We start from the raw sequence: 12,632 nt of genomic DNA, 5'->3' as shown, positions 1-12,632 counted from the left end.
GAAGGTTGCTTTGGCCTGCTAGTGGGCAGGGCCAGGGCCCAGCTGGTCCCAGGGTAGGGTCTAGCTTGCTGTTGGCAGGCTCGGTCCGTAGGCTGCAGGATTCTAGTTTGCTGCTTCCGGTGTCTGTTCCCCGGTGGGTGAGGCTGGTCTAGAGGCCAGTACAAGCTTCTTAGCGGGAAGGGTCAGTGCCTGCCCACTGGTGGGTACAGTCCAGTATTTTTGGTGCAAGGGCTGTATTTGATATGGATACCTGCCACATCTTTCCCCAGGGTGTGCTGGTATTTGTCCCCTTGATAGGGGGTGTGTTTGGTGTTGTGGTGACCAGAGCCTGCACTGGATGTTGGGTGGGACCTCCTTTTTGCTCTGTGGTTGTCACAGCCCTGTTGGGGGCAGGGTCTGCTCCCCATTTGTTGGAGTAGAAACCCACAGGTCTTGTCCTAAACTGCATTGTGAGGTAGGTGGGACTGGAACGCTCCCTCTGGGAAAGGATTTCCTTCCCAGGAGCTGTCCGCTGGAATGTGTGACTCTGTGACACTACCCGCAACCCACTGTGCGTGCCCACAAAGTCAGGCCCATTTCTGCTGTGGGAGCACCGATAATTGGCTCATGCACCAGCCCCTCCTGCTTGCGGCATGTGCATGCTTGCAAAGCCCAAGTTTCCCGAGTCTGCCGAGGCCACGAGCTTTCAAAGCCCCCTGAAGCTGCCCCCCGATTTGGGAGCACCAACAGTTGGCTCGAAGTCAACCCCAGTGTGTGCACGCTCTTAAGGTCTGCAACGGCCGGAGCCATGCCCCACTGTGAGCACGGTGACAGTGAGGCTTCTACGGCTGACCTATGCCCTGCCCTTCACATTGATAATGGGGCTTCTGTGGCGGCCCAGGACTCCATCCCACGCGCACCCCCAGTTGCAGCCTGGTCCACACTCCAGGCCCTTTGGGCTGTCTCCGCAAGCCAAACCAAGTCCTCTCCCCTTGTCTGTCCACGAAGCCTGAGTTTCAGCACCCAACCGCTGTGCACAGCGGCAGGCATGCGTCTCGGGCTGGGAAGTGCAGCAAGGTGGTAGCCGTTGGCACTGGTACCTCTCTGCCCTGCTTGGCAGCCAGCCAGCCCGTGCACATTCCTCTCAGGCAAATTTCAGGCCCCTGCAGCTCCATCCCGGCTGGCAGAGGAGTTTCCCGGGGTGAGGGAAACTTTCCTCTTTCACAGCTGCCTCCCAAGGGTGCAGGTCCTATCTCAATTCCCTTTTTTTTCCTTTAGTCCTGCCTGGTCATGTGGGGATCTTTCTTGCAGCTTTGGTTGCGTGAGACCTTCTGCCAGCTTTCAGTTGGTGTTCTGGGAGGACTGTTGCACATGTAGTTGTATTTTTGATGTGTTTGTTGAGGGGAGGTGAGCTCCATGTCCTTCTACTCCACCATCTCCATGTCCTCCTAAAGCTCTTGCTTAAAAGCTGGTGGCGGAGTATTGAATTTTATGCTTATAGGGCAGTGAGTCTTTATTTGGTAACAGTTCAATTGTGAATCACTAGTTAACCTTTGCAAGTAGGTTGACAAGGATTAAGTGACAGTTACTTTTGTGCTCAAGACAGCATTGACTCAAATCCTGGCAATGATGGTGCATCCTTTGGGAAAATGTGGCCAGAGTTATCTGAGTGGCTATAGGCTCATTCCAGTGGATGGTCAGAAAGGAAAGTTCATGAAACAGTGAAGCATGAGGCTGGTTGTACCATGGGTTTGTTCCTTTATTGCTTTTCTCCAAGGAACTACCTGTGCCGAACACTTCATCTCTGGTCAGGTCTGAAAGGAATAATTAAAGGGTGCTAGCATTTGACCACAGTGCCTGGGACGTTACCTCAAGTCCACAGAAACTGGTTGTCTTTCTCTGTTGAAGGTTTTTCTAGATTTATTAGAATTTCCACACAAAACATTCAGAAATGACCAAAAACAAAAAAAAAAAACAAAAAAAACCACACTGCATTTCAGTCTCTGGTAATGGGGAAGCAAGCCTGTCATTTCGCTGTTGAAGACAACAGCACACGTTTCGAAGATGGGGATCAGGTACATAACAGTCTCCTGACCTAGACGTGACTGTGACATGTATCCACTGAGTTAACTTTAAATGAGTACTTCCCAGGCAGCGTGGGATTTTAATTACTGTTGTCCGGGTTTAGTGAATTTTTGACAGGGGCACTTACCAATGCATTGTGTGTTACAAAACAGTACTGCTTATGCGGACATAAGAGAGGCAGAGAGGGACTTCCCTGGTGGTCCAGTGGTAAAGAATCCACCGTACAACGCTGGGGACACGGGTTCGATCCCTGGTCAGGGAACTAAGATCCCACATGCTGCAGGGCAACTAAGCCCGTGAGCCACAACTACTGAGCTCATGCGCCTCAGCTAGAGAGCCCCTGTGCCACAAACTGCAGAGCCCATGCTCCCTGGAGCCTGTGCGCCACAACTAGAGAAGAGAAAAACCTGCATGCCACAACTAGACAGAAGCCTGCACGCCGCAACGAAAGATCCCACGTGACGCAACTAAGACCCGATGCAGCCAAAAATAAATAAAATAAATATAAAAAAGAAATATTCTTGAAATAGTAATTTAAAATTAAAAAAAAAAAGAGGCAGAGAAACATTACTCAGGCATCGACCACAGGAAAGATGAGGCAAAAAGCAAAAGAGAGTGAGAGAAAGAAACAGAGACAGAGGCTGAGAGGGAGAAAAACAGAGATAGACAAAAACTGGTAGAAGGAGACAGAGACAAAAGCCAACAGAGAAACTGGCACTGTTGACCGGAAGAGGATGATGGAGAGAGAGGGTGTGTTAACGAGCTCATTCTGGCTTTGGGAACGCAAGCATTTTCTCCTGTCATGAGTCTTTACTTTGGATACCATGAAGATGACTAAAGGAGAAATGATTACTTTTATTGATAGCAGATTATGTATTTTCTGAAATTCTGCGCACTTATTCAGAGGTAAAAGCATTATTCTCTATGTAGACTACTGCCTTTGAATCACGTATTTCCACTGGTGACAGATGGCCGTTCTGGGTCTTCACTAGTTTGCTTCCTTATTTGTTTGTCCTGTTGTAAATCACTGCAAGAGATCTTTGGAAGTATGTTCATAAGCCCTGAGTGACAGTGGGTTCCCTATTTGTGCTTAGGATTGGTTTCAAAACCAATGGGGAAGAAATCTAGGGCAGAGCCAGGTGGTGTCCATGGAAACCTTAAGAGAAGGGGGCAATTAAATCATTATCGACAGCCTCGGGCTTGGATTCAAAGCAAGTGCCCAGCACTTCCAAGTGCATTTCCTCAGAGGACCTCCTGGAGACAGGATCACCTCTGAATGTGAATGATAAATGTGTGGCAAAGAAAGCTTAGGAGGGAAACCAATGGTAATTTGGTTCTTGCCCCATTAGTGTTGCAGATACGAGCGTCATGTCCCTGGTTGTAGGGTGTGATGACGCACGGCCAGGAAGTCTTTGAATCTTCTGGTCCCGAAACTGCGAAGAAGTCAGAGTTCCCCTCTTCCACCACCTCAGCACCTTTATCCTAGGGCTGCTGAGCTAGGGTTGTTGGGTGAGTACCTCTGAGCACTCAGTGGGGAGAAAGGTGGTGAGAAAAAATATATATGTATATACCTACATATATATGTATAAGATAAATTACATATAAACGATATTATGTTCCATGCATATCACACATTGTATCTGCACTGAATGTGCAACTGGCCTAAATCTCTCCTTTAGTTGTTCTTCAGAATGCTTCCATAAAGGGGCCAGGAGAAAGTGGACATTCACCTCTCCATCTCAAACAAGTATCCTTGTGCAAGCCTTCAAGAAGAACTGATTTCCTGGCATTGCAACCAGAGAAGAATTGGCTTGTCAAACAGGAATTCCAGAATCTCAAATCCAGGTAAGTTCTCAGTGAGTGGAACGTGATTTGTCCCGTGTGGAAGGGTTGTTAACCCCTGAGATGGTGCTGGATACATGTAGGCTCTAGGGGTGGTTATCCCGCTGATTGAGGGCAAAGCTGTGGGTTGGAAAGGCCTGGCATTGCAAGTGAGAGTCCTTCCAAGGTAAGAGTTTCAAAATCAAATTGGCAGCAGTGCATATACACATAGAAAGAGTGGCAGGACAAAAGTGGGAGAAGTGAGCATTGCTCTCTCTTTGTAGGAAATAGCATCACTGCTGTTCAGGCTTAGCAGAGCTGTTATATTGCCTGAGAGATGTCTTGGTTATAAAAGTGGAGGCGCTGAACTGTGTGTGGCAGCACGTTTGTCCGTATCGCATCTTGGGCCTCAAGGCCCTTGGACCTGTGCAGAGCCTGCCCTCAACCCACGCAGCCTCCCTTCCCTCTTGGAAGGATACCTTAATGATGTAGGGTCTTTGACATTATCCTCAAGTCGGGGGAGGGACTGTTGCCCGGTTGCGAATTGTTGGTCTCCATACAATATTGACACAGTGTTTTTGAATATAGGAGTCAGGAAGCAGATCCATAGGTATATGGAGACAGAGTCTCTGAAAGACTCACATTTGAATCAAGAACCTATGGCTGTGCTTCAAGTGGCTTGCATCTGTTCACCATGGATTGGGAGGAACCTCAACCTGATCAGGAGAGCTCCTTTCTTGATCCAGCCCAGAAAGTTGGGCGTTGATCTACACCCAGGTGATTCTCATCTGGACTCGGTACCTACCTGGCCCTGGATCCCTGTCCATAAGAGATGGGCTAGTGGACATAGGGACTGGAGCCATGTATGTCAACTCACGCCTGATCCAGGAAAAGCATGCCGTCCAGGAAAGGTGACTTTTCATTTGGATCCCAGGCACTGACAAATATGGGAAAGATTTGGAGCAATGCCTGTATAGCTGAGGACTTAGAGCCTAGTGCATAAGGAAGTGCATGCAAATCTCTAACTATTCCCCACTGGACTCCTAGGGGCCTGATCTGAAGGCGTCCATTTCCAGAAGAGGAGAGGGCAATAGAGGTGCTGGGCGGTGTGTGAAGGGCCTGACATTCTAGCCAATCAATAAGGGATCTGCTGGAAGCCAGGTGTCCAGTGTTGACATGACGTACCCCTCATTTCCAAGGCCCAGGTTGCAGGTCTGGATCAAATTCCCCTGAGATTAGGCCTAACCGAAACTGCCCTCTGCCAGACAGATCGGGGCAAATCGATCTGGAATGTCTTACTTCTCATGTGCCTGCCTTCCTTCTTCCCTAGATGTGGTTTCAGAACTGAAGAGCTCTGCACCCAGAGCAGAGCAGAGGTGGGCCCGTGAAGGTACTGGCAGAAGGCCCCAGTGCCGGACTAGCTCTGACTGTTTCGTGGGACCAGAGCCACCTGTCCACTGCCCACAGTAGCTCTCATCATTTTCCTCCCTCCAGTCTGCTTGAGAGCATCCAGTCCTTGGCCACAGCAGCTCCTCCCTCTCTCTCCCCCACGTTCTTTGTTCCTCGTGTTCCCTCTGGGGGACGTGGGGGCTCGTCATTGAGGTCCATGGTGGTGCAGCCCACTCCGCTGTGCAGGGAAGAGAGAACCTGAACCTCTGGGAGCAGTTGCAAGTCACTCCTAAGCAGGACCAAATCCGGGACTGGGTCTCCACCTGTTCACACAGCTCTCTGGCCTCCATCCCAGGGAACATGCCAGGAGAGCAACCTGCACACTGGCCTGGCCGCACTCCCCCTCCAAGACTGCCCTCAGCCTGCCCTTGGCAATCCTCAGCCACACTTGCAGGATCTGGCTTGGCCATGCACATCCCAAGCCATGCAGTGGTGGCGCTAGGGGACCCAAGTTGTCATCTCCAGATGGGAGCCTCAGGAATGGAGGATTCTGCAGCCCGCACAGGCTGAGACACACGTCTGGCCACAGCAGGCACTCTGGTGAAGAGACATCTCCTCCGCTGGATCAGCACCCAGCACTTGGAAGCTCATCAAGCCTCTTTGATGGACTCTTGTCAGCTTCAGACATTCAGGACAAGGCACAGCCTTTCCTGAAGGCGGATGCACGGGGAGAGGAACCACCGGGAATCCCGGAAGCAGCCCTCAGCAAGGAAGAATTTCAGGCTCTTCTCGACACGCTCCCAAGCTCACCAGGGCCTCAGACTTAGGAGGAGGAAGGAAACCTTCTCCCGAGCCCCTTCCAGGCCTTCTTTCCTGGGATGCAGGGCCATAATGATAAAAAGAAGGAACAAGCAACCCTTAGTGTTCGGGAGCAGCACCTAGGCAAGAAGACCCATCCTTCACTTGAAACCCCTCTGTCCTATTGGCAGCACTTCGTTGCCTCAGTGAGTGTTGCCCAGCTCCACACAAACTCTTAGGAAGCATGAACACCAGGAGGGGCACCCTTCCTGAAGCCTTAAGGAAATCTAGCATTTTAATGACAAAAGTGACCCAACTCTTCTGTCTGCACCATCCCTGAACTGGAATCAAAACAAGTCAAGGAGATTAGGTAGAAGAAGGACTCATTCACACACGTTACCTTCCTGGCAAGATGGGAAGGTATATCTGAAGTGTGCTTGGTGTATAGAAGAGGAGGGGATGTGACATGGCTCAAACGTGGGTCCAGGAACGTGAGCTCTTATCATGGCTGTGAATGTCGGCTCTGGCAACTGGAAGCAACTTAAGCCTCTAACTAGCGATGATTGCTTCAAAGCTTCAGTCCTTCATACCGTGGAGACTTCGCATATTATTTGCCCTGGGAACATTTGCAATATAAAAAATGGCGGGGAAAGGTACAATAGCATCTCTAACCCGTGACTCAGGAAAGGATAGGAACTTTGCTCTTTCCATCATTTTAGCATGTTTGTATGTATGGGCCTGTATACGTACCTGTACTTTTTCCATGTGGATTTTGAAAAAAGTCTGTGTTCTGAGGCTCTTGGTGGTCTTCCATCAACAGGACCTGCTGCATTCCTTTGAAAAGTGTGCCTTGGATTTTCAGGTTGTGTGTGACATTCCACTGATTCAACAGATATATCTTTGAACTCAGTGTGACTTCTTGGTTGTGGTTTGGTCCATTCTTACTTGTCCCATCTTTCCGGTTTCCCTTATCTATATGTACAGATCTACCTCTATTTTCATTTGACAGGAAGAATCTGTTACAATGGCCACACATAGTGGGATAGCGCTTCTGGAAAAAGAGCCTGAACACAGTAGCCTCAGGACAAATGGGGCTTGAGATTTGGAAAGGGACTCCTTGTGGAAAGGATTGTGTCTTTCAATATAGTGAGAGGAAGACTGCATCAGGGTGGCTGGAAACATTCAGATCCTTTGTTGGCAGGACTTCTACAGACTGTAGACAGAGCTAAGAGCTGTGGCTTAGCCCCTTGTGTGTCCAATGCTGCCCGCTGTAGAGGAGCCCAGGGATGGGCATTGGAGCCCACACCATCATCTCATGGCCTGTGTGGAAGTACATCTGCGTTCTCTCAGGATACCCTGGATGCTGTGCATATCAAAGCCTCTGCTCTGGGACTTCCCTGGTGGTCCAGTGGTTGGGACTGCATGCTGCCACTGCAGGGAGCCTGGGTTTGATCTTTGGTCGGGGAACTAAGATCCCGCAAACCACGTGGCACTGCCAGAAAAAAGGCCTCCACTCTCACAAGCAGCCTACCACCTGAGTTGTCCAGTCGGGAGCTGGTAGAGGCCTGGCAGCCAGTGCTTTGGCGAGAGCAGCTATCTAATCAGAAGCTTCAGGGAATTTTATCCGCAGAAACTTCCACCTTCTCGAGAAAGACTGTCCTGATCCATCAAGATGGTCCCATCACCCTCCGATCTCTGGCACCTGAGAACAAGGGACCAGAATCTGGGTGTCTTCAAGACATTCTCCTGAGACTTGAAGACAGCTCTGGTCCCGGTGGCAGCCATCCATGGTACCACCTGATGACCATCTTTAGAGTGGACAGAGAAACAAACAAAAACATGTAGTAGCCGGAATGGAGGAGCCCTAACCTAAGACACAGATCCTGGACCAGGTTGGGGGTTTTATGCTTTCACAGATGCTACAGTTGAGGCCCTCCTTCTGAAAGTCGTTGGGCCCACGCTGGAGGCCTCCTCAGGCAACCGCTTGTGCTGTAAGGCAGTTCTCAACAAGCCCTAGCTGCATCTGAGGGTGGAGAGCAAACTCCTATTTGGGAAGAATCCCGTGCTTCCACCAAACAGTATGTGGCGTTAAAATATGATGTTTTGGTTATGTAGAGCCAGTGGCCATTCTCCCAAACGTACATAAACACAAACACACATGTAAACACACTCACATCAGCATTATTTTAACCTAATTGATTTTAATGAATTGCTGGTATAGTTATTCTCATTCCCAATTCTAAATAGGCTTAATTGTCTTCATCTAGTCCACATTTCTGAGTTTCATAAACCTGGGTGGGAAAAGAATACAGTAAAGTTGGTAATTTGTGTATTTTAAAAAAATTTTTGAATTGTCACGAGACCAAACTAAACTGAAATGTTGGTGTGGTAGTATTTTTCATCCAAATCATTCCTTTCAAACACAGCTGTGTCATCCATCATCTAAGTTGCTGCCTTCTTTTTTCTTTTTTTTTAAACACACCATTTTTTAAATGTGAGTCGGTACTTCGGCTCTGTGTTTTGTTTTGTTTTTTTTTTTTTTTTTTTTTTTTTGCGGTACGCGGGCCTCTCACTGTTGTGGCCTCTCCCGTTGCGGAGCACAGGCTCCGGACGCGCTGGCTCAGTGGCCATGGCTTACGGGCCCAGCCGCTCTGCGGCATGTGGGATCTTCCCGGATCGGGGCACGAATCAGTGTCCCCTGCATCGGCAGGCGGACTCTCAACCACTGCGCCACCAGGGAAGCCCTGTGTTTTGTTTTCATATTATGTATAACGATGTCTATCTTGGATGCTGTGGGGCTATCATTGTACTTCCCACTTTATTTGAATTGTCTTTTTCTTCTCCAACTTGTGTCATGCCCTTCCTTTCTATATTTTCTGACATTCCCAGACCAGAGAAGGAGTAACCAGCTAAAGATGGTTAGTTTCCCTTCCCTTAAACCATTAAACAGTTAAGTCTCATTTCCCTTTTGGGGATTTTGTCAGGGAACATTGCTTTAGAATACATTGTATTTGTATGAGATGGGCTACCCTCAGCCAAGCATTCAGTGATGTTGGGCATGTGTTGTTGGAATTCATGGAGAGAACATGACCTGGATTGACCTGGGAGATGGACCCAGGTAATGGAACGACCTCAAACCACCCCCCGAGCCTTGTCCTTGGAATGTGCATTCTGCTTGGCTTCCCCAAGAAGTAAGCTTAACAAGGACACAACTTTGAGATAGCAAGATGTTGTTGACACTTTTGGACAGTATAGCTGACTGAACCCTTAATGCCTCTATTTAACCTTTTTTAAGGTTCTGGCATACAGGTGGGAAACCTAATCGTTTTGTGGCTGCCCAAGACAAGCTTCAGAAGTAAGTTCCCTTGCTTGTTAAACATGCTACCTACCCTAGTGTGGTCTACCCCTTTCTTCAGACTCTCTGTTGCATGTGAGTAATAGGGTGGGTTTCAGATTACACCCAGGAAGCTGTCAAGAAGTTGGGACTCAAGACCGTGATGTGTGGGTAGACCCTGGACTTAACCATTCACCCTTAGTATTCGAAGTATCATGATCTCACCCTTAAATGAAGGAAATGACTTAGGCATGGAATGAAGTGGATTTCTGGAGATGCTGAGGGATATGTGCAGTGTACACAAGGAAGCTAGGCTCTTCATTTTGGAAAGAACACACCCAAACCTAATCCTGAGGAACCCAGAGTGATGGACTGCAACCGAAAGCAAACTGTTTGAGTATGTGAAAACTAGAGAGCCCTGAAACAAAATTGTACTGGCGAAAGGATGATGGCAGCTTCAGAAGTACCTGGTAGCCTCTGAACTTGCCTTTCATTTAATTTCCACTTGCTTCGTGGGATTCCTTCAAGGTCATAAATTTTGAATGAGGGTTTACCGTAGGAAGCTGTTGAAATAAATAGGGGTGAGGCATCCTTGTACTTTTATAAGTCCTGTGCTTCCACGAACTGAGCAATTGGCCAGCAGTTTCTGTGCAGTCCAGGTGGCTCTCCCAACATGGATTCTTCAGCACATCAAGCGGTAAGTATACATCAGCATCTGGACTTTGTTGTTGGATCATCCAGATGCCTTGATGCCCTTCCAGGGTTAACGAAGGTATAAGTGACCATTAAGATTGCAGTGACAGATTTTATTGGGCTGTGTTTCAGGAATAAATTGGGGAAAAAGATTGAGAGTGGCTTGGGCATTTTCTTGAAATGGGAAAGGAAGTTGGTAGCCCTGTTGCCCATCAATGGCTTCTCTACCAAAAGTCTTAAAGTTGGTACTGTAATTGGACAGAATGCTACATAAATTTTCAAATGTTTTCAATTCAGTTGATAAAAATATGTTTATTTTCCAGTAGACCAAGTTTGGGATTTTGAGTCGGTTTGGTTCTTTTTTGTTGTTTGTTTTATTGTGTTTTGTTTTCACTTTTAAGTGGTTAATTTCTATTGTGTTGATGGAAATAATCAACCAACTGTAGTAAGAATAGAAGAGAGTTTATTTTTGGCAAACTGAAAACTAGACCCCAGAAGACACAGATTCCAGAAGCACTTGAATTGTCTTCTCCTGGAGTACAAAATGGAGGCGGCTTATAAAGGCAAAATCTGCAATGTTGCACTTAGTTCCATGAGTTATTTCTAAAGAATTATAATTGGAGCTGGCAAGAAGTAAGGGTGTCGTTAAGCAAGTATTGGTTGGGGTCTGAAACCCTTGCCTACTCACAGGGGAAGACCTTGAGGCCATAAGTTTGCAGCTGGCGGCTTTTAGCAGGGTTTTTTTTTTCTTTCTTTCTTTTAGAAGGGCTGGTGGTGTCCTGGAGTTTGATACAGTTTAGGAAATCCAAGATCTCTGTCGTGCAGGAACGTGTCTGAAACCACATCCACCATGGCCATCTGGCTCCAGTTGGAATGCCTGAAACACAGTTTTATATCTTTTCATAACAAGGAACAAACGTCAGATATGGAGTATGTCACTTCAAGGTTTCAAAAGAGAAAGTTTAGCACGTACACAGCTAGGCAGCATGACCTCACTGTCTGGAAAGAGAAACTCATCCTCCAAGGAGAACCAGCCTGGGCATCATCAGAAGGGGACATTTGCCCTTATCTTGAAAGTAGGTATTGAAAACAATCTGATAAAGGCATTCTGTGTTTTTTTTAATAGTTCAAGCAGATGTGCAATGTATGTACGACAGGCCATAAGACAGGCTTTTCTAGTTAGCATAAGCCATAATGACCCTCCCATGAATCAATATGTGAAAAATTCTTCCATCAATTGAATGAAATCCTGTTTTTCTATGGCTTTGCATTTCGTTTGCATGTAATTCTATGGATTATTTGTTAGTGGTTGGTAGATCCTAATAACATTGACTATCATCTTTTCTGATAGGCGTATGTTGAACTCCCAGTGTCCCATTCAGCTAAAAATGGAGTATAATCTCTGGACTCAGAAGTTTTACATGTGGCATAAAGACAACAGCTGGTCTGGCACCATCATTTTGCATTTATATGGAATTCCCCCCTAAGACTTTTCCCCTTTGCTCTTCAACAGGCGACTCCCAAGAGGACTGAAGAAGGAGACTTGTTTTGAAGCCATGTCAAAAGGATGCTGTGCAAGCACTGCTTCAAAAGAACCCTTACCCTCGTATAACTAACTACCAGAGAACAACTGGCCTGAGAACTTGGCATTCTAGAAAGCAGAGTTCAGGTAAACTTGAATGTCTTTATTCATTCTCTCAGGGTCCACGACCAGAAGCAGTCAGGGCTAAGCAATCTGGAGTCAATCTTTAAGGTCTGGAAATTTGCTTATAAGCATTAGCCAGATGGTGTCATGCAATGTGAAGAACGAAATAAAGAAACCCAACAAGTGAAAGTGATGTACTAGAGGAAGGGTACGAGATGAGGGTTTTCTCATGGCTTGTACGCCCAGTATGCCGTCTGCTACAGGGACTTCAGTTTTGAGGGCACGCTGGGGAGGGGACATACTTCCTTCTCTCGGTGCTTCTCTTCTGGGTGCTTGAGACAACAGTGACTCAAATCCTGGCAGTGATTGTGCATCCCTTGGGAACATGTGGCCAGAGTGAGATGAGTGGCTATAGGCCCATTTCAATGGATGGTGAGAAAGAAGAGTCCATGAAACGATGAAGCATGAGGCCGGTTGTGCCATGGAGTTTGTTCCTTTATTGCTTGCCTCCAGAGAACTACCTGTGAAGGCTTCCTCTCTGGGCAGGTTTGAGATGAGTAATTAAAGGAAGAGAGTTATTAGCATTTGAGCGCAAGGGCTGGGACATCACAACACATCAACAAAGATTGGCTGTCTTTCCCTATTGAAATGTTTTCTTGGTTTATCTAATTATCCACACACAACATTCAGAAATGACTGAAAAATGAACACACGTTGCTCTTTGGTCTTCAGTAATGAGGAAGTAAGCGCGTCATTTCACTGTTGAAGTCAATGGCGCACATTTCAAAGATGGGGATCGGGTACATCAGTGTGTCCTGACCTAGAAATGACTGTGGCATGTATCCACTAAGAGGTAAATAACTGTAAATGAGTACTTCCCAGGCAGCA

At 47.3% G+C, this 12,632-nt stretch overlaps 1 pseudogene; it reads left to right on the top strand.

The window, feature by feature from the left end:
* The first annotated feature begins 3,430 nt into the window (after positions 1–3,430).
* LOC149747219 (uncharacterized) lies at positions 3,431–6,101 on the top strand (annotated as a pseudogene).
* The last annotated feature ends 6,531 nt before the right edge of the window (positions 6,102–12,632 follow it).

The sequence above is a fragment of the Delphinapterus leucas genome, chromosome 16 (assembly GCF_059928025.1).
Source record: "Delphinapterus leucas isolate spDelLeu-1000000601 "Yukka" chromosome 16, BTC_Dleu_Yukka2, whole genome shotgun sequence".
Taxonomy (NCBI): Eukaryota; Metazoa; Chordata; class Mammalia; order Artiodactyla; family Monodontidae; genus Delphinapterus; species Delphinapterus leucas.
The sequence above is the reverse complement of the archived record's forward strand: the minus strand, read 5'-3'. Positions and strand labels throughout refer to the sequence as shown.